The sequence below is a fragment of the Helianthus annuus genome, chromosome 12 (genome assembly GCF_002127325.2).
Source record: "Helianthus annuus cultivar XRQ/B chromosome 12, HanXRQr2.0-SUNRISE, whole genome shotgun sequence".
NCBI classification, from domain to species: domain Eukaryota; kingdom Viridiplantae; phylum Streptophyta; class Magnoliopsida; order Asterales; family Asteraceae; genus Helianthus; species Helianthus annuus.
In genome coordinates this window covers 110,364,908-110,383,805 of record NC_035444.2, presented here as the reverse complement: position 1 = coordinate 110,383,805, position 18,898 = coordinate 110,364,908, and positions in this window count along the sequence as shown.

Sequence of the window (18,898 nt, the reverse complement as noted above, 5' to 3'; positions counted from 1 at the left end):
ATTTCAAAGTTCTAAAATGACGTTAAAGTATAGGGAACTTAAAATGTGCTCAAAAATATCTCGGATGTCGGTTCGTTTGGCCGTACGGTCGCGATGTTCGGTTAATTACGACGGAATGCGCATAAGCGCGACAGACGATCCAAATTGCGCGACGAATGGATTTTTCTCATGCCATACACTAAGGCATAATATAAGGATGCTTACATAAATTTTTGGATGTCCGGAGGTATTCAGAACGTAAGTTATGCGCAAAAGTGCAAACTTGTGCACTTTTTGACACTTTTAGCCCCTGAATGATCTAAAAGTTTGTTTTAGCATATACCAAACCCCTCAAAGCCCATTTCTAAGCTATGTAAAGGATATTTATGGTATGTTTAACTTATGGACATGTTCTGGATTGTTCGTTACAGTTCAAATTGGCATACTTTCTCAGTTTGTCAATTTTAGTCCCTGTAAGCGAATTAACTTGTTTTTGCTACACCTAAGCCTTCAAAACTTATTTCTAAGTTATGTAAAGGTTATTTAAGGTATGTTGAGTATATGTTGATGTTACGAAGTATTTGTCTCATTAAACTGAGTACGTTTAAGCACCAGTTAGCGTATAATTCTCTAGAAAGCAATGTAGAGTTTAGAATCGAACAAAAGTCAAAACATGAAAAATGTAAAACACAACCAAAAAAACATTGGGATAAAATAACATTGTTTTATTGATAATTGAACTGTTCACAATGATTACAAGCACAAATGTTAAAAACCCCAATAACGACACGAACTACCCAAGACTTACTAAATAACGACATTAAACGGAACTTAACGAGTATAACTAAGTCATTACTATTAAGTTATCAACAAACCGTTGAATCGTTCAGTTAACGATTCGGTAGAGCTCGGTAACACGTAGATTTGTTACCGCATAAATTAAAAATTTATAAGATATTCCGTGTTAGGAATATTGTAGAATGCACGCTAGCAAGTCAAGTCTTGGAAATGACATCACAAAGTCGTATATAGCTAGCTTTGCACAGGAATATTCAGGTGAGTTCATAGCCCCACCTTTTTACAGTTTTACATTTTCTAAATGTTTTCGGGGTGGAAAGACATGCACATTTTGCAAAGCATACAAGGTTTTCAACAAACATGAATTACATATTTCTAAACCATTTTACAAGCAAGTTTTAACAGACACAAATGGTTTACGAAAAGCTTATGTCTTATATCGGTTTTTTTTTCAAACAAGCGTATTTTTCGAAATACGCATACACACGAATTCTAAACCCAGTGAGTTCATGCTCCCCCTTTTCTTTAACTGTTTTTGGTTTTATAACTTCGGGGGTGAAATACATGTTACAACTGTTACAATGTTTACAAATGGTATCATAGAGTACAAAAACATTCAAGTGAAACATTCTAGATCATGTCTCGAATAGGGTATCATAAGCACCATTAATCAACGTATACATTCAGACCGCGGAACAAAAGGTTAGATCTAATGGGTTTCAGGCAACCCCACTCTTGGCCTACTTCTACTAATGAGTGCTTCTGTGTCTCAGTCAAAGTCGACAAAAATGCCTAGGTTTGGTGGCTTCCTATGTCGTGACACATGTTAGCGGCCTTGCAAACCACTAGCGATCTCAAACATTCATAGTACTCAGTTACAGATACGTTTTACAAGTTACATTCAAACATTCACAATACTCAGTTACAGATACATTCTACAAGTTACATACTATGTTTTCATACAAAGTTTCCATATAACTTGACAAGAAAATGATTTTAAATTCGTTTTCTCAACAATACAACAAAAACCGGTCATTCAAAAAAAAGATTTATTTCAAATATTTTACAAACAAACTATGAACTCGCTCAACTTTATGTTGATTTTTCGCATGTTTCTTTCTCAGGTTGCTTTTCAGAAACTATGGCACGGTTGGAATAGGAGAACCATGTGGAGTCGAGTACTTAGTGGCGTTCATTTTCTAAAAAGACTTAGCTTATTTGCTTCCGTTGTGCAAAGAAGATACCAGTCCAGTCACGCCAATGCTCTGATATTTCGGGGTGTGATAGATTGGTATCAGAGCTATAGGTTACAGCGAATAGGGTTGTCTGTAGAGATACCTAAGCTCTAACCTCATTTTCCTCTGGGACTTAGATCATTAAGACTTTAAATACATGCAGAACGCCTAAGACTCGAATATGGTCTCCAACCGTTGCCAAAAAAAATGAACAGTCAAAATTTTGTTTTCAAACATACGCTAAAGTGGTGTTTTATACACGGTACACAAAACAGTCGCATACAGTACACAAAACTCTGAGAGTTTAGGAAACATGCATTTAAGACCTTCGAAAACTCATGTTGAAGTTCATTAAAGGTCATCACGTAGGAACCACGTTTATTAACTCGGGAAAACGCCATTATTGTGTAGTCCATGCTATTTTTAACCGATCAGGTAACCTACGCAAAACAAAGCACGGGCGTGCGAGATTTCACGAAACTCAATCTACATGTCGACAGAGGTTGAAGTACGTTACATACGATTTTCGAGGAAGCGGCGGTTTGGCACGCGGTCCTGCGAACGACACGAGTCATGCTAAGGAGAAGACGTATATCTCCGCATTCCCCCTAACTCATTAATGACGAATATGATATGTTTGACATTCCATGGTAATGTCACCTAACAACCGGTCATCACACGCAATCCCAGGTAAAGTCCTTAAATTTCTTTTATTGAAAATTCCGACTTTCGCATCTAGTGAGTAGATTTTCGCATCTCTACTCCTTTTAGTGATCATTGTGTCACGATCATTTCTTTCATTATAGCGAATACTCATTTGCTTCAGTTCTTGAAAAATTCATGTGTTACGCATGCATCGTTTGTTACGCATGTGGTATTGTTTCGAATTAAGCGATTCATTAAAGTTCAAATATTATTTCGCTAAATCTAATAATTGATTTGTGATTCGAATGACCCGCATTATTGTAATTGTTGGATTCTTTGTTATCAAGTCAACACATTTTCTTGAAATTTTTTTTTCTTTTCAAGTTACATACATGGTTTTTCGATGTGACCATGCCGAAAGTTTTCCTGTCGATACATGTATTTATTGTCGGCTTGCGCCGAAGTCAAATTCAATTGTTTGAACTTGTTCATTACACATATTCAATTCAAGACACCATATGATGTATTGAAAACATCATGTTCGAATTCGTTTTAACAAGCATTTCATTGTTCTGAGTCGTAGTAGATTTGTTTGGTCTACGACTCCATTAAGCCGTTTGTTAACTTCGACACCTTGTGGTGGCATTTCACTAAATTGAAGCTTGCGCTAATCTTATGCACGGATATCTATTTATTGATTTAGATTGAATCCGCTTCGATTTATTATCGCGCTTTCATTTGACTTCAAACACATGTAATACTTGTTTGATCACCACTATTATTGAACTATTTTTGATCACTACGACACCTTGTGGCGTCGGTAGAACTTGCAGCTTGGGCTGATCATGATCGAGCGTTTCATGCAAACTACTACATTTGAGCTTGTTGAAATCTAAGTTCATTTATTGGATGCGATCATTTCTATAAATCATTTACATCTAGTGATACGTCCTTGAATTCACATCATTCGAACAAGTCTTGATTCGATTTCATGATCGTTCACTTTGGTATTATTCGCATTTACTTACGCTTAACGTAACTCTAAGGAGTTGACGTAGTCTAAATTTCGAGGACGAAATTTTAATAACAGGGGCAGAATGTGACAACCATTAGTTTACGCCCTTAATTACGTGACTAACAGGTGATTAACGCGTCAATAAATAGTGTTTACGACGCTAATTAACTTAACCAGGCCCTTGGAGTGCCCAGGAACGTTTATTCGACTATACAGTGCGCGTGTGGTGATCTACAGGAAATCTGCTGAATATTACGCGACAACGAACCGATACTGTACAAAATACTGACGACGCCAACAAAGATGGATGTTACACGAATATTTTATGCTTATAGAGTTTGGGTCGCGATATCGGGCCTCGTAGGAATTACGGGCCACTTACACATGAGATGGGCTTGTGGGCCCTAGGCCCAAGCCCAAAACCCACAAGCCTAAACCTGCACATAATATATTAGATTTTTCCTTAAAAATCTTAGCAAAATCTAAACAAAATCTGTGCAAAATCTTCCATAATCTCTATAAAATCTAGATAATAGATTTTGTCTCTAAAATTTGAAACACACTAGATTTACTCAATCCTTATAAAATCTCTACATCTCTATATATATCCTACACCCACTCATCTCCACCAACTCAAATCAATACACACACATAAAGCAGACTACATCTCACCTTCTACCTTCTCCCTCTATCTCGATTCCTTCTGCTCACCCACAACAAAATTTGAGCATCTCCCTCATTCTCTAAGCTCATACACAAACAAACACACATAAGACATCAGAGCACACCCCATGCCTCCCTCCCTGTTCCGATGACCGGCCGCCGGAACCGACAATCCGGTCGGCGGTGGTTGCTTCCCCACAGATGACCACAGCCCCCCCCCCCTCGATGGACAAGAAACGGACCACCACCACTGTCATCGGGTGGTGGTGAGCAACGGCTGCAGAGGAGAGAGAGAGAAAGAGAGAGCGAGAGAGAGAGAGAGAGAGAGAGAGAGAGAAACGCAGGAGAGAGAGAGAGCGACGGCGAAAAGGGAGCGCCGCCGTCGCTCACGGCGGCGGCAGTGGTGCACGGCGACGGCGATAGGTGGCGGGCGGTGGTGTCTTGTCTCCAGCAAGTTCAACCGGTAAACACCCTTCTCAGTTCTTTTTTTTATTATTGAAGAGGATGATGATGATTTTGTTGATGACGATGATGATTCAGTTTATATTCGGGTCAATTTCGGGGGCTTTGTTTCAGCTTTGGTTCAGCTCGGGTTTGGGTCGGATTCAAGTTTCGTGATCGGGTTTGGTCAAACCCGGTCAGAGATGGTCCAACGCAGTCAACAGCAAGTCAACAACTTCGGTTCAAGTCAACTCAGCGAGTTGACTCGGTCAACTAAGCGAGTTGACTCAGTCAATTCAGCCGGTCAAACACAACTCAGATTTCAGTTCAGGCTCTCGGGTCTCTTGGTTCGTGGTTCGCGTCAGATTCGGCTCGGCACGGGTCAACTCGGCCGACCTGGTCAACTCAGTCAACGTTCGACGCGAAGATGGGTAAAGTCTAACGACGCATTTAATATTTACGTAATTTTAATTATTTCGTGAACGAGCTCGACCCAAATTGATTTGATAATAGTTTACTTTTGGTACATTTGGCAAAAATTACATATATAGTGATTATATTGTTAAAGTTTTGTTGAATTTTGATATAATAACGACAACTGGTGTTGTTGGGGGCGTCCAAAAACAGAGGAAACTCTGCCTGTTTTTTGAGAAAATCCGTAAAAACAACACGCGTTTTATTATATAACGAAAACAAATCGGATTCAAACGACTTTTATAAAACTAGATACAAATGCATGTTATTTCGACGACACTTTATAACTTACAAAAGACGACGATGACATAAACTTTTTTACAAAATAAATATAATTTCTTATATTTATATTTCAAACGTTAAACTTGAATCCTCTTTATGAATAAATATCGTTACATATTTATTTCCGACGCAAACAAATCGATTCTCTCATAAAAAAATAAATATAGTTATATATTTATTTTCAAACACGACAAGTCGACGATTCTTTTATAAAATAAATATAACTTTTATATTTATTTCAAACGCCTAAACGGCATACGATATATAATACAAGTTTATTATATATTCTTTTCATGAAACATTCGCTACATACACGTACGACCCCTCAAGACGACTAACGTGATTCTACCAATATATATATATTTAAAACCTCTCTAGAACTAAGTCTTCCCAAGACTTACTAAATAACGACATTAAACGGAACTTAACGAGTATAACTTAGTCATTACTATTAAGTTATCAACAAACCGTTGAATCGTTCAGTTAACGATTCGGTAGAGCTCGGTAACACGTAGATTTGTTACTATAAATTAGAAATTTATAAGATATTCCGTGTTACGAATATTGTAGAATGCATGCTAGCAAGTCATGTCTTGGAAATGACATCACAAAGTCGTATATAGCTAGCTTTGCACAGGAATATTCAGGTGAGTTCATAACCCCACCTTTTTACAGTTTTACATTTTCTAAATGTTTTCGGGATGAAAAGACATGCACATTTTGCAAAGCATACAAGGTTTACAACAAACATGAATTACATATTTCTAAACCATTTTCCAAGCAAGTTTTAATAGACACAAATGGTTTACGAAAAGCTTATGTCTTATACCGGTTTTTTTCAAACAAGCGTATTTTTCGAAATACGCATACACACGAATTCTAAACCCAGTGAGTTCATGCTCCCCCTTTTCTTTAACTGTTTTTGGTTTTATAACTTCGTGGGTGAAATACATGTTACGACTGTTACAATGTTTACAAATGGTATGATGGAGTACAAAAACATTCAAGTGAAACATTCTAGATCATGTCTCGAATAGGGTATCATAAGCACCATTAATCAACATATACATTCAGACCGCGGAACAAAAGGTTAGATCTAATGGGTTTCAGGCAACCCCATTCTTGGCCTACTTCTACCAATGAGTGCTTCTGTGTCTTAGTCAAAGTCGACAAAAATGCCTAGGTTTGGTGGCTTCCTATGTCGTGACACATGTTAGCGGCCTTGCAAACCACTAGCGATCTCAAACATTCATAGTACTCAGTTACAGATACGTTTTACAAGTTACGTTCAAACATTCACAATACTCAGCTACAGATACATTCTACAAGTTACATACTATGTTTTCATACAAAGTTTCCATATAACTTGACAAGAAAATGATTTTAAATTCGTTTTCTCAACAATACAACAAAAACCAGTCATTAAAAAAAAAGATGTATTTCAAATCTTTTACAAACAAACTATGAACTCGCTCAAATTTATGTTGATTTTTCGCATGTTTCTTTCTCAGGTTACTTTTCAGAAACTATGGCACGGTTGGACTAGGAGAACCATGTGGAGTCGAGTACTTAGTGGCGTTCATTTTCTAAAAAGACTTAGCTTATTTGCTTCCGCTGTGCAATGAAGATACCAGTCCAGTCACGCCAATGCTCTGATATTTCGCGGTGTGACAACTTTAGACGTCTGCACTCGTCGGAGACTACTAATGATGCGGATGTTGTTATTCCACGGGAGGTAATTCGTAAAGTTCAGGAGAAGTTTGATAATGTTTTGTATGGATACTTTCTAGGCAACCGATTGCCTTACCTTGTAGTGGAGTACTATGCTAAAAATGTTTGGGCTAAGTTTGGATTTCCTAAAATGATGATGAATTCCAACAGGTTCTTCTTCTTTAAATTTTACTCTAAAGAGGGAATGGCTAAGGTGCTTGAAGGGGGGCCATGGTTGATTAGGAAAGTGTCGTTGTTTTTGAATGTTTGGTCCCCTTCTGTTAGCCTTAAAAAGGAGGGGATCAAATCAGTCCCTGTGTGGATTAAGTTACACAATGTTCCCATTGTGGTGTACACGGATAATGGGTTGAGTTTGCTTGCTTCAAAGATAGGTGTCCCGAAGAGATTGGATAGCTATACTGCGGATATGTGCTCTGATAATTGGGGTAGGAGTAGCTTTGCTCGTGCCTTGATAGAAATTAATGCTAAAAATGAATTGAAGGATCATCTTGTTGTGGCTATTCCAAAATTAGACGAAGAAGGGTACATAACTGAAAAAGTGACTGTGGAATATGAATGGCGGCCTCAGCAATGCTCTATGTGTTGTGTGTTTGGCCATAATGATCAGACTTGTGTGAAGAATGTCAATAATAAAGCCAAACAAGTGGTTATTGATGATGATGGTTTCGTCGGATAAGAGGAAGACGGCCAGGCTGGGAATGGTTCAAAAGAAGCAGAAGCCGAAGTTTGTCTATAAGCCGAAGGCAAATAAAGCTGGTCCGAGCACTTCTGGTACGAAGAATGATGAGCAACGCGTTAAGAGTGATAGTACGAAGCAGATCCCAGTCTGGGGGGTGACTACCAGGAATTCTTTTGAGGCTTTAGATACAGCCGAAGGCAATGATAGGGAGAGTGGCCATTATCAGCCAAAGAATATAGACATAACAAGTGGTAAACATGTTCAAGATATTGATGAGGTTCGAGAAGCAAGGCCTGCGGAAATGTCGGACTTTATGGGGAACAAAAAACCTGAGCGCACTTCTGAGGGGGCAAGCACTCCCGTATCAACAGGTCTAAATGGGTAGTATTATGTCCTGGAATATAAGGGGCTTGAACCGTCCCCTGAAACAAACTGAGGTTCCACATATTGTAGCTGAAAATAAGTTAAGTGTTTGTGCTCTACCAGAGTCTCATATGGATGTTTCTAAGCTGGTTAATGTTTGTCAAAAAGTGTTTTGAAATTGGTACTGGACCTCAAATAGTGGTTTATGTAGTAGGGGTACGAGAATTATCCTGGGTTGGAATCCAGATATGGTAGACATTATGATACTTTCTCAATCGGACCAAGTTATCCATATGAAGATTGTATCTAAAGCTGATAAAAAGGCCTTATTTTGTTCTTTTGTGTACGCGGAAAGTAAGTATTAGGATCGTGGAAGCTTATGGGAGAGCTTATGCAATCACAAGAGCCTATGTCATGACAAACCTTGGGTAGTGATGGGAGACTTTAACTCAACGCTACATCTTGACGACTCGCTTTATGGTCCGTCTAATCAAACGTTAAGCATGAATGAATTTAATAATTGTATTCAGGTTCACGGAATTGCTTGATATTAAAGGTCATGGCCTTCACTATACGTGGAACCAAAAACCAAAAGATGGAGTTGGGCTTCTTAAGAAGATAGACCGTGTTATGGGTAATGTTAACTTTTTAGATATGGTCCCGGATGCTTTCGTCATGTATCATCCATTTCGTGTTTCTGATCATACGCCATGTATTTTGAAAATGGTAACCATGAATGACAATAAGCCAAGGCCTTTCAAGTTTCCAAATTTTATTACCACGAAACCGGAGTTTAGGAAGTGTGTAGAGCTGGAATGGTCGAAATCTGTCCAAGGTATTACTATGTTTTCAGTAACCAATTGGCGGCTGCGATAGGTGCTGAGCCGTTGGATGCTAGCAGTCGTCAATTAGAAGCGCGATGCCTTCAAGAGTTTCAGATTGCGGCGTATGATGAGGAGTGTTTTCTCAAACAAAAATCGAAAGTTGAATGGTTATGTGCTGGAGACTCGAATACTAAATTCTTTCATAATACTGTGAAAGGTCGAAACACAAGGAATAAGATCCATAGTGTTAAGGATAATGCTGGGAACCGATATGAAGGAAATGGGGTGGCGGATGCTTTAGTCGCTCATTATTCAAATTTTTTGGGTGTTGAGGATCAGGTTGAAACGATGAATCTTGATGATCTTTTTGCCAATGTTCTCAGTCCTCATGCAGCGGATAATATGGTGCGTCAGGTAACTCGCGAGGAGATTAAAATGGTTATGTTTAATATTGGAGAAAATAAGGCCCCGGGTCCCGATGGCTATACATCAGCATTTTTAAGCAGGCTTGGGATATAGTTGGGAATGAAGTTACGGATGCGGTGCTAGCTTTATTTGATTATGGTATAATCCTTAAACAAATAAATCACACGATCTTAGCGTTGATTCCGAAAAAAAGAAACTCCTGACTCTGTTTTGGATTATCGGCCTATATCTTGTTGTAATGTCTTATACAAATGCATTAGCAAGATTATAACGGACAAGATTAAGGGGAGCTTGGGTTCTCTTGTTAGTATTAATCAGTCCGCTTTTGTGCCAGGAAGGAAAATATCTGATAATATCCTCCTCACTCAGGAGCTGATGCACAACTATCACCTAAATAGAGGCCCGGCTAGTTGTGCTTTTAAAATCGATATTCAGAAAGCCTATGACATAGTGGATTGGTCCTTCCTGAGAACTATTCTTGGTTGGTTTGGTTTCCATCAAAAAATGATAGAGTGAATTATGACATGTGTTACTACGGCTTCATATTCGCTATGTGTTAATAGTCATCTTCATGGATATTTTCCTGGTGAGAGGGGGTTGAGACAGGGGGACCCGATGTCGCCATATTTATCCACTCTTATTATGGAGGTGCTCTCCTTATTGCTTCAACAGGTGGCGGCCCCTAACTCGCCTTTTAAATTCCATCATCATTGTACTAATGCAAACCTCGAAAATTCGCGTCCTATAATGTATTGACACGTGTCATAAGCTAGAACGTGAGAAAGAATACTTTAGAGGGACTAAAGTTGACAAACATAGAAAGTATGTGAACTCAAGGGTTCAAGATGTCAACAAGGGATAAATATACTTTACAGTAACCCTACGTGATGCTCATACTTTCAAACGAATAAATCATGGATCATACGGAGCTAAATGTGCAAGAAAGTGAGAGATTACAAACTACAGGGGTTAAATGTGTCAACATGTTTAAGTTATACCTCTGAGTGACCTTTTGGCAAACCGAAGCTTTGTAACGGTAAAATATGCTCACTAGAATGCACGAAAAAATTTCATAAAGTTTCGTTATAAAATGAGAAAGTTATGATCAAATTCGTACATGAGGGGTTAAAGCGTCAACATTGAAAGTTATGACTTTTCGAGTAATAACAAAGTGACCAAGGACTTAACAAAGTGGATAAAAGTCTCGAGGCCCTTATACGTAAATAAGAAGGGCTCATAATGCAAAGAATGCCCTTTCGAAGAGCCAAGAGCCAACATGCAATAATTGAAAAGTTTGGAATCTGATCAGAAGGCCAATACGGGCCGCGTAAGCCTTGTCAAGGTCTTACGCGGGCCGCGTGAGACGCCCAGATACAGAAAACGTTGGCAGCAGCACTGTTTAGCCTTATAACCGACTTTAACAGATCTTTTCAGCAGCATGGGTGACCCCTAACAATTCCTAGGCACTAGGAAACACTTGTAATGATCTGGGATCCATGCTAGACCTGCTTGTCATGATCTTAAGCAATCAAGGACACTATAAAAAGCCTTTGAGTTGCAACATTGTGTTCACTCATCACTTCTGCATTTCTGGAGCTTCCTGGAGCTTAAGAGCAGACCCTAGGCCTTCCTAATCGTGCATAGGACTTCAGTAAGTATGCTTAACCTTTCTTAGTTGAGTTTTTACTTAGTTTTAGCTTAAAAGTCAAACCGTCGTAGTTAACGGTTGACTTAACGATTAATCATTAATGGTCCAGTGATTAGTCGAATCAAAGGTAGTTATAAGTTGGTAATTATGTGGGCATTAAACCCTTAAAAGGGCACCCTCTGATTCCCACTCTAACTAGATCAAATGTCGGGTCAAAGTTGCTTAGAAAAAGTCAACAGAATGCTAATTTTTGAATTAAGGCATAATTAGCAATGTAGAAGGCATGTAACCTATTTGATCACTCATATAACTTGGTAATAAGTATAATAACTGGTCTAAGCTTGTTTGATCCGATAATTTTCTGTTTTGACCCGGTTCAGAACTGAAAGTCGCAAAACTTTGACTTTTGCTTTGACTTCAGTTCTGATCCATTTTAGTAGAGTTTAGAAATGCCTTATGACTTCCTTAGGACCAGGTTACATGATAGTATAACCCTCTGTGACTGGTTCATTGATTGTCCGCTTCGTTTACAAGTTTCCGTTAAATGCTTAAAAGTTGACCATAATGCCCTTTTGATCATAAAACGAGAATTTTGGGAATGTGAGAGAGCAAAAATCTTTGTTACTGATTTATAAACATGTCCCTGAAATTTCATGTCAGTTAGAGGTCTAGAATATGAGTTATGCTAAATAGCGCATTTAAGAAATCTTTTGTTAATTAAACGACGCACTTAGCGTAAAGCCTATCTAAACCCAATTTCAACACCAAACCTTTTACACACTGATGTAATATAATATTTTGGGATTTTTAAAGATTTTTAATTATTTTTAAACTGCTCATAACCTAAGGTTATGACCTTGATTCGGTAAATACCGATTATACCCGTTTTGGTTATAAAATGAGTTCTACATAGTATTTTGACGCCAATCCAATTGCTACTGATTTCATATAATAAATCAAGTATTTTGAATCTTATAACCTGATCGGAAAACTCAGATTTCCTGTATAACCCGGAAATCGCTTAAAATGGCTTTTTACGCGTATTAAACACCTAGTAAGGGCTTAAAACCATTTTTGCCATATAAGACTTTTTACCAACTGTTAAAATCTATTAAAATAAGTTATTTTACTGATGTATCCAGACCCGAGTCTCAGAATTCTAATTAATCGCTTTTATAATCTTTAAAATGACCAAAATACCCCTACGGGGCGTATTATGAGATTAAACTCGTTTTGGGCATAATGGAAGGTATCCTACTGATATCACAACATATTTGGAGAATATTGACTTAGGAAACCTGTATAGGACTCTTACGGTTACCCGTTACGCTAATTACACGTTCGGTTACGGTTACCCGTTACGCTAATTACGCGTTCGGTTCGGTTTAACCTGCTCTACGGATCGGACTACTGAACGCATAAGAAACATATAAATCGTTTACAAGTATTATATTCAAATAATTATCCCAGGTTATAAAAGTTTGTGCCATGTGCATTCAAATCAATTTTATTAAACCTTTTCAAATGAGTCAGTTGAATGTATTTACTAGTGTAAACTGACGTATTTTCCCAAAAAGCTTAAGTACAGGTACTACGCGAACTAGGCTGGCTTTCTCCTAGCGTCCTCAATAAGTCTCGCAAGCTTGGATGTCAATACTGTTGAACAATGTTTCCTATTTATTTTGATCCCCTGTGGATTACTTTCAACTGTTGTGTTACTTGATATTACAATTTACATTCGGTTGAAATATATCTATCTTTTGCTTCCGCTGTGCATTTAAATATTGTGTTGCTTGACTGTAATGTTACCAACTACATCACGATAATCCCTCACCGGGCCCACCGGTGAAACGTGTAAATATCAGGGTGTGGCAGGTTGGTATCAGAGCCAACGTTGAGTGAATTAAACACTAACCTTGTGTGTTTAATCTCAATGACACAATTGCACATACTCGAGTCTAGACAAGAACTTAGGACAAATTCAAATTTGTTGTTTTAGTTTGTCTTCTATTATTTGTTATTTATTGCAAATGTTTAATCAGGAAATATGCCACCGAGAATCAGAGGAGGAGGAAGAGGCAAAGGGCCGATCACTACCCACAACGATCACGAGGCCGGGCCTTCTCACCTGCGAACTCCTTCCACTACAATGAGTGCCGAACCTCAGAGAAACAGGAGGAACCTTTTTGAGCCCGCTAGACGGTCTGTCTCACACAGTTCAACACCTTCTTACCGTCACTCTCTTGGGCCGCACTCAGAAAACGAGCCTAATAACCCTCAACCTTCATACATACCTCTCCAGCGTTCCGTTCCGTTCCGCACCGTTCCTTTGGCGACCCTACTCCTGTCTTTCAGGGCCGGTTTAACCTGGCAAACTTTGTCCAAGAACCAGTGGGTTTTAACCCATTAGGACCGGAGGACCATTTCTCAGAAGATAATGCAATGGACATGGACGAGGACACAGATCCCGTCGAGCCTGCAAGAGGTACCCCCAATCATCCCATCGAGATCTCTGATGGATCATCCTTCCATGGAACACCCTATCAGGGTCCAGACAGTTACCAAGCAAGGTTCAACCAGTATGAGTGTTACACCCTCTCACCACTTATCGCCTCATCAGCAGCACCAACAACCGCAGCAACAGGATCCCTCCGAGGATTCGTGTTTCGTGGCAGTCACGCCACCGCCTCCACCGCCACCAGTTCATCAAGCACCTCCAGATCCACCAAGGCGCAGGAGAACAGGCGCGCGGATGTCCGCTCGCGGAGGGGATTTTCATTTTAGCACCCCTCGACACTCCAGTGGCAGTCATTATCCGCCACTACATGAAGACCCACAAATGGGTGGACCTTCTAACCCAGCTGCATAGGTGAATTCTGCACCAGTTGCACCACCTCCGCCACCATTTGGTTATGATAACCCGATACCTACATACGCCGGTTCCACAGCATACAACCCGTTTGAGCTGCCAGCTCACACACACTACAACTATATTGATGTCGACCCATACTTAGAAGCGGTGGCAAACTACCACGCCCTTCATCCTGAAGTACCTTATGGAACTCCTTGGGGAATGGGATACTCAACTCATGGGTATCCAGCACCTGCTAGACCTCCGGCTCAGCACCTATCGCAGCCGCCACATTTTTCCCCACCGGAGCAGGAAAAAATCCTCCACCGTTTAAACAGGGTGGAACGGGATTTTGAAGAAGAATGTAAGAACAACTATGGATTCCTCAAGGGCTTGGCTAACCTGTTAAAAGGAAAGAAGAAGCGAGATCATTAATCTCTATATGTATTATTGTATTTCCTATTTCAATCAAGTCCCTGCGTGGACATTTATATGTATATTTAGTCCCTGCGTGGACTTGTCTTTTAGTCCCTGCGTGGACTTGTCTTTCAGTCCCTGTGTGGACATCTATCCTAGTATTGGTCCCTGCGTGGACTTGTTTTCTAGTTTAACCTCTGTGTGGGTAATTAGTCTATTAAAAAGTCCCGTTTAGGGCAATGTGTAATCCTTTTTAATATATATTGGAATGTTAAGTTTATAAATTTCATTTTTGTCATTATATGCGTAAATATATGAAATAAATAATTAAAACTTATTCCTTTTAAAATAGATCTGCCTATTCAAATATTAATTAAGAATCTTAACGGTATAACCTAGCCTTCGTGTCATTATAAGACCCGGCCAAGATGGTAAGACCTGATTAAAAGATTCAAATCTCTGTTAACATCTGCAAACATGTTAACACTCTTGGCAGCCATTGGTTCGTTAAAATCACACACGTCATTTTATATAAGGATTCTTCAAAAGATTCCAAAACCCTAACTTAATGATCTATAAATCATGGGTTTAAATCATCGATTAAGATGATCATATGTTGGTAGTATAGTGCCTACGGGCCGTACTCATTGTCATATAAGACAAAAGACAGTAGTAGTCTATGACTCCCTGTCAGAAAAGGTAAAGAACTATGTTCAAACCTTAATACTTTGATTCTATGAAATCATGGCTTATGAATTGAAATGTCCCTGTGACTAGGCCTTTTGTGCTAATAATACTATTACTGTTGTGTAATTAGGATATTATAAATAAAAATCCTAAATAAATGTGAGTAACAAATTAACCAAATATGGTCTATGTTTACCATGGTTAATGAATTGACATAAAAAGACAATTCCATAATAAACTCCCAAATAAAATTTTGCCGATATCTTATGTAACAGTTCAAGATACAATGGCTAATTCGGATGAAATAAATAGTCACCCAATGGAGAACTAGAATGATGCTCGGATTAATATAGCAGGTGCGGAACTGCAAGCGTTAATTGACAATGTTGTCGCAAAAGCCTAGGACAGGCAGTATAGCGAATCGAGCGGTACTCGGAGTAGGACAGTATCCGCACCGCATTCTAAACCCAAGACTCATTCTGAGGCACATATCAAGCCTCCCTCCAAGAAAGATGAACCAAAGAATGATGATGACGATCGTCACTCTTCAAACTATCATAGTGTCCCATCTCAGGGTATTGTGCTGAATCAAGGACCCCGTGATAAGGGTTGCTCCTACAAATACTTTGTTTCATGCAAGCCCCGGGATTTTACGGGGGAGAAAGGAGCAATAGACTGCATGACTTGGTTGGATGAGATGGACACAATGGTTGATATCAGCGGGTGCGCTGAGAAGGATGTAGTAAAATTTGTGTCTCAATCGTTTAAGGGTGAGGCCTTAGCCTGGTGGAGATCGTTGATTCAAGCTGCTGGGAAGATTCCACTGTACAGTATGTCATGGGAACAATTTGTTGCCCTCATCCGAGAGAACTACTACCCTCAGCATGAGGTAGAGAAGATTGAGTCGGATTTTCTGTCATTAGTTATGAAGAATCTGGATTGCCAAGCTTACCTTACGAGCTTTAATACAATGTCAAGGTTGGTTCCTTATCTGGTGACCCCGGAACCCAAAAGAATAGCTCGTTTCATCGGGGGTTTAGCCCCGGAGATAAAGGCAAGTATAAAAGCCTCTCAGCCAGCTACTTTTAGGTCTATAGCTGATATATCATTATCTCTCACGCTGGACGCGGTCAGGCAAAGATCGCAGAGGAATACGGATGCCGAGAAAAGGAAGCATGATGATGACAATTCACATCGATCAAATAAGAAGCACAGAGGAAACAATGACCACAGGAAGGGATTTAGTTCTAAGAAGGATGGGCATCAATCTGGAGAAAAGCCCAAGTGTAAGACATGTCAGAAATACCACTTTGGGAAGTGCAGACTTGACTCAAAATCCCAGTCTCAGTCGAGGCCTTGTGGGATTTGCAAATCCACGGAACTAAAACCCTAGAGTGCAAGAAGCTGAAAGACGTAACATGCTACAGTTGCAACGAAAAGGGGCACATCAAGACAAACTGCCCGAAATATGCAAAGAAAGCTGATGAAGGAAAGAAGACCAATGCTAGGGTCTTCAGGATGGATGCAAAGGAAGCTATGCAGGACGACAATGTGATCACAGGTACCTTCCTTATAAATGATGTTTATGCGAGAGTGCTGTTTGATTCAGGAGCTGATAAATCTTTCGTAGACAATAAGTTTTGCAAATTACTGAATTTACCTGTTAAAACCTTAAGTGTGAAGTATGAGGTGGAATTAGCAGATGGCACCTTAGAAACCGCCTCAACCATATTAGATGGATGTTTCATATCCATTAAGAACCACTCTTTTCCGTTGTCCCTACTTCCTTTGAAGTTAGCCGGTTTCGACATAGTTTTGGGAATGGACTGGTTATCTCATAACCAGGCCCAGATTATCTATAATAAGAAGCAAGTGGTGATCAAGACTCCGTCTGGTGAGTCACTTACCATTCAGGGAGATACCCGGTATGGACTATCGGAGCAAGTATCTATGCTCAAGGCCTCTAAGTGTTTGGCGAAGGGATGTGTCATCTACATGGCACAAGTAACTATTGATGAGCCGAAACCCAGGATTGAGGATATCCCCGTCATTTCTAAATACCCTGAAGTATTCCCGGAAGAACTGCCTGGATTACCCCCAGATAGACAAGTAGAATTCAGGATTGACATTATTCCTGGAGCAGCACTTGTTGCTAGAGCGCCCTACAGATTGGCACCAACAGAGATGAAGGAATTGAGAACACAACTGGATGAATTGCTAGCCAAAGGTTTCATTAGACCTAGTGCGTCTCCTTGGGGAGCACCAATCTTATTTGTCAAGAAGAAGGATGGATCGATGTGTCTGTGCATCGATTTCCGTGAGCTTAACAAGGTCACTATCAAGAATAGGTATCCATTACCCAGGATCGACAATCTGTTCGATCAACTTCAAGGAGCAAGCTACTTCTCTAAGATCGATCTGAGGTCAGGCTATCACCAATTGAAGGTTAGAGATGAAGACGTGCACAAGACGGCATTCAGGACCCGTTATGGTCACTACGAGTTCCTAGTGATGCCTTTCGGGCTCACTAATGCACCAGCAGCATTCATGGATCTCATGAACCGTGTCTGCAAACCCTACCTGGACAAATTTGTTATCGTCTTCATAGACGACATTCTGATTTATTCAAAGAGTCAAGCTGATCATGAGAAGCATCTTCGATGTATTCTTTCACTACTTCAACAGGAGAAGCTTTACGCTAAATTCTCTAAGTGTGAATTCTGGCTTCGAGAAGTCCAATTCCTTGGACATGTGGTTAGTGAGCGTGGTATCCAAGTGGATCCCGCTAAGGTGGAAGCTGTCATGAATTGGCAAGAGCCTAAGACACCCACAGAAATTCGCAGCTTCTTGGAATTGGCAGGATATTACAGGCGTTTTATTGAAAATTTTTCAAGGATTGCTGCACCCCTAACTTCTCTGACTAGAAAGAATGTTAAGTTTAACTGGGGTCCTAAGCAGCAGGAGTCCTTTGATATCCTTAAGCTGAAGCTAAGCAATGCGCCTGTGTTGACATTGCCTGATGGGATAGAAGAATTCGTGGTATACTGTGATGCATCACACACCAGGATGGGATGTGTGCTTATGTAGAAAGGCAAGGTTATTGCCTATGCTTCTCGACAGTTAAAAGAACATGAAAAGAATTACACCACCCACGACTTGGAATTGGGTGCCGTTGTATTCGCACTGAAGCTCTGGAGGCACTATTTATATGGCATCAAGTGTGTGATCTATTCTGATCACAAGAGCCTCCAGCACCTGTTTAACCAAAAGGATTTTGAACATGAGACAGCGACGATGGATGGAGACTTTGAATGATTACGATTGTGAGATAAGATACCATCCTGGCAAGGCGAATGTAGTCGCCGATGCCTTGAGTCGAAAGGAAAGGGTGAAGCCTATAAGAATCAATGCCAAAAGCATCGAGGTAAAGAATAGTTTGAATGAAAGGTTGTTAGCTGCACAGAAGGAAGCTATACTAGAAGCTAACTATCCTAATGAAAAGCTAGGAGTAACTGAAGAACAGTTATCCTATGGAAAGGACGGAATTCTAAGGTTAAACGGACGAATATGGGTTCCAATTTATGGAGGACTTCGAGATGTTATCCTCCAGGAAGCCCACAGTTCCAAATACTCCGTTCATCCTGGAGCTGACAAGATGTACCAGGATTTGAAGGCAAACTTTTGGTGGATAGGCTTGAAGAAGTCTATAGCTACCTATGTAGCTAAATGTTTGACATGTG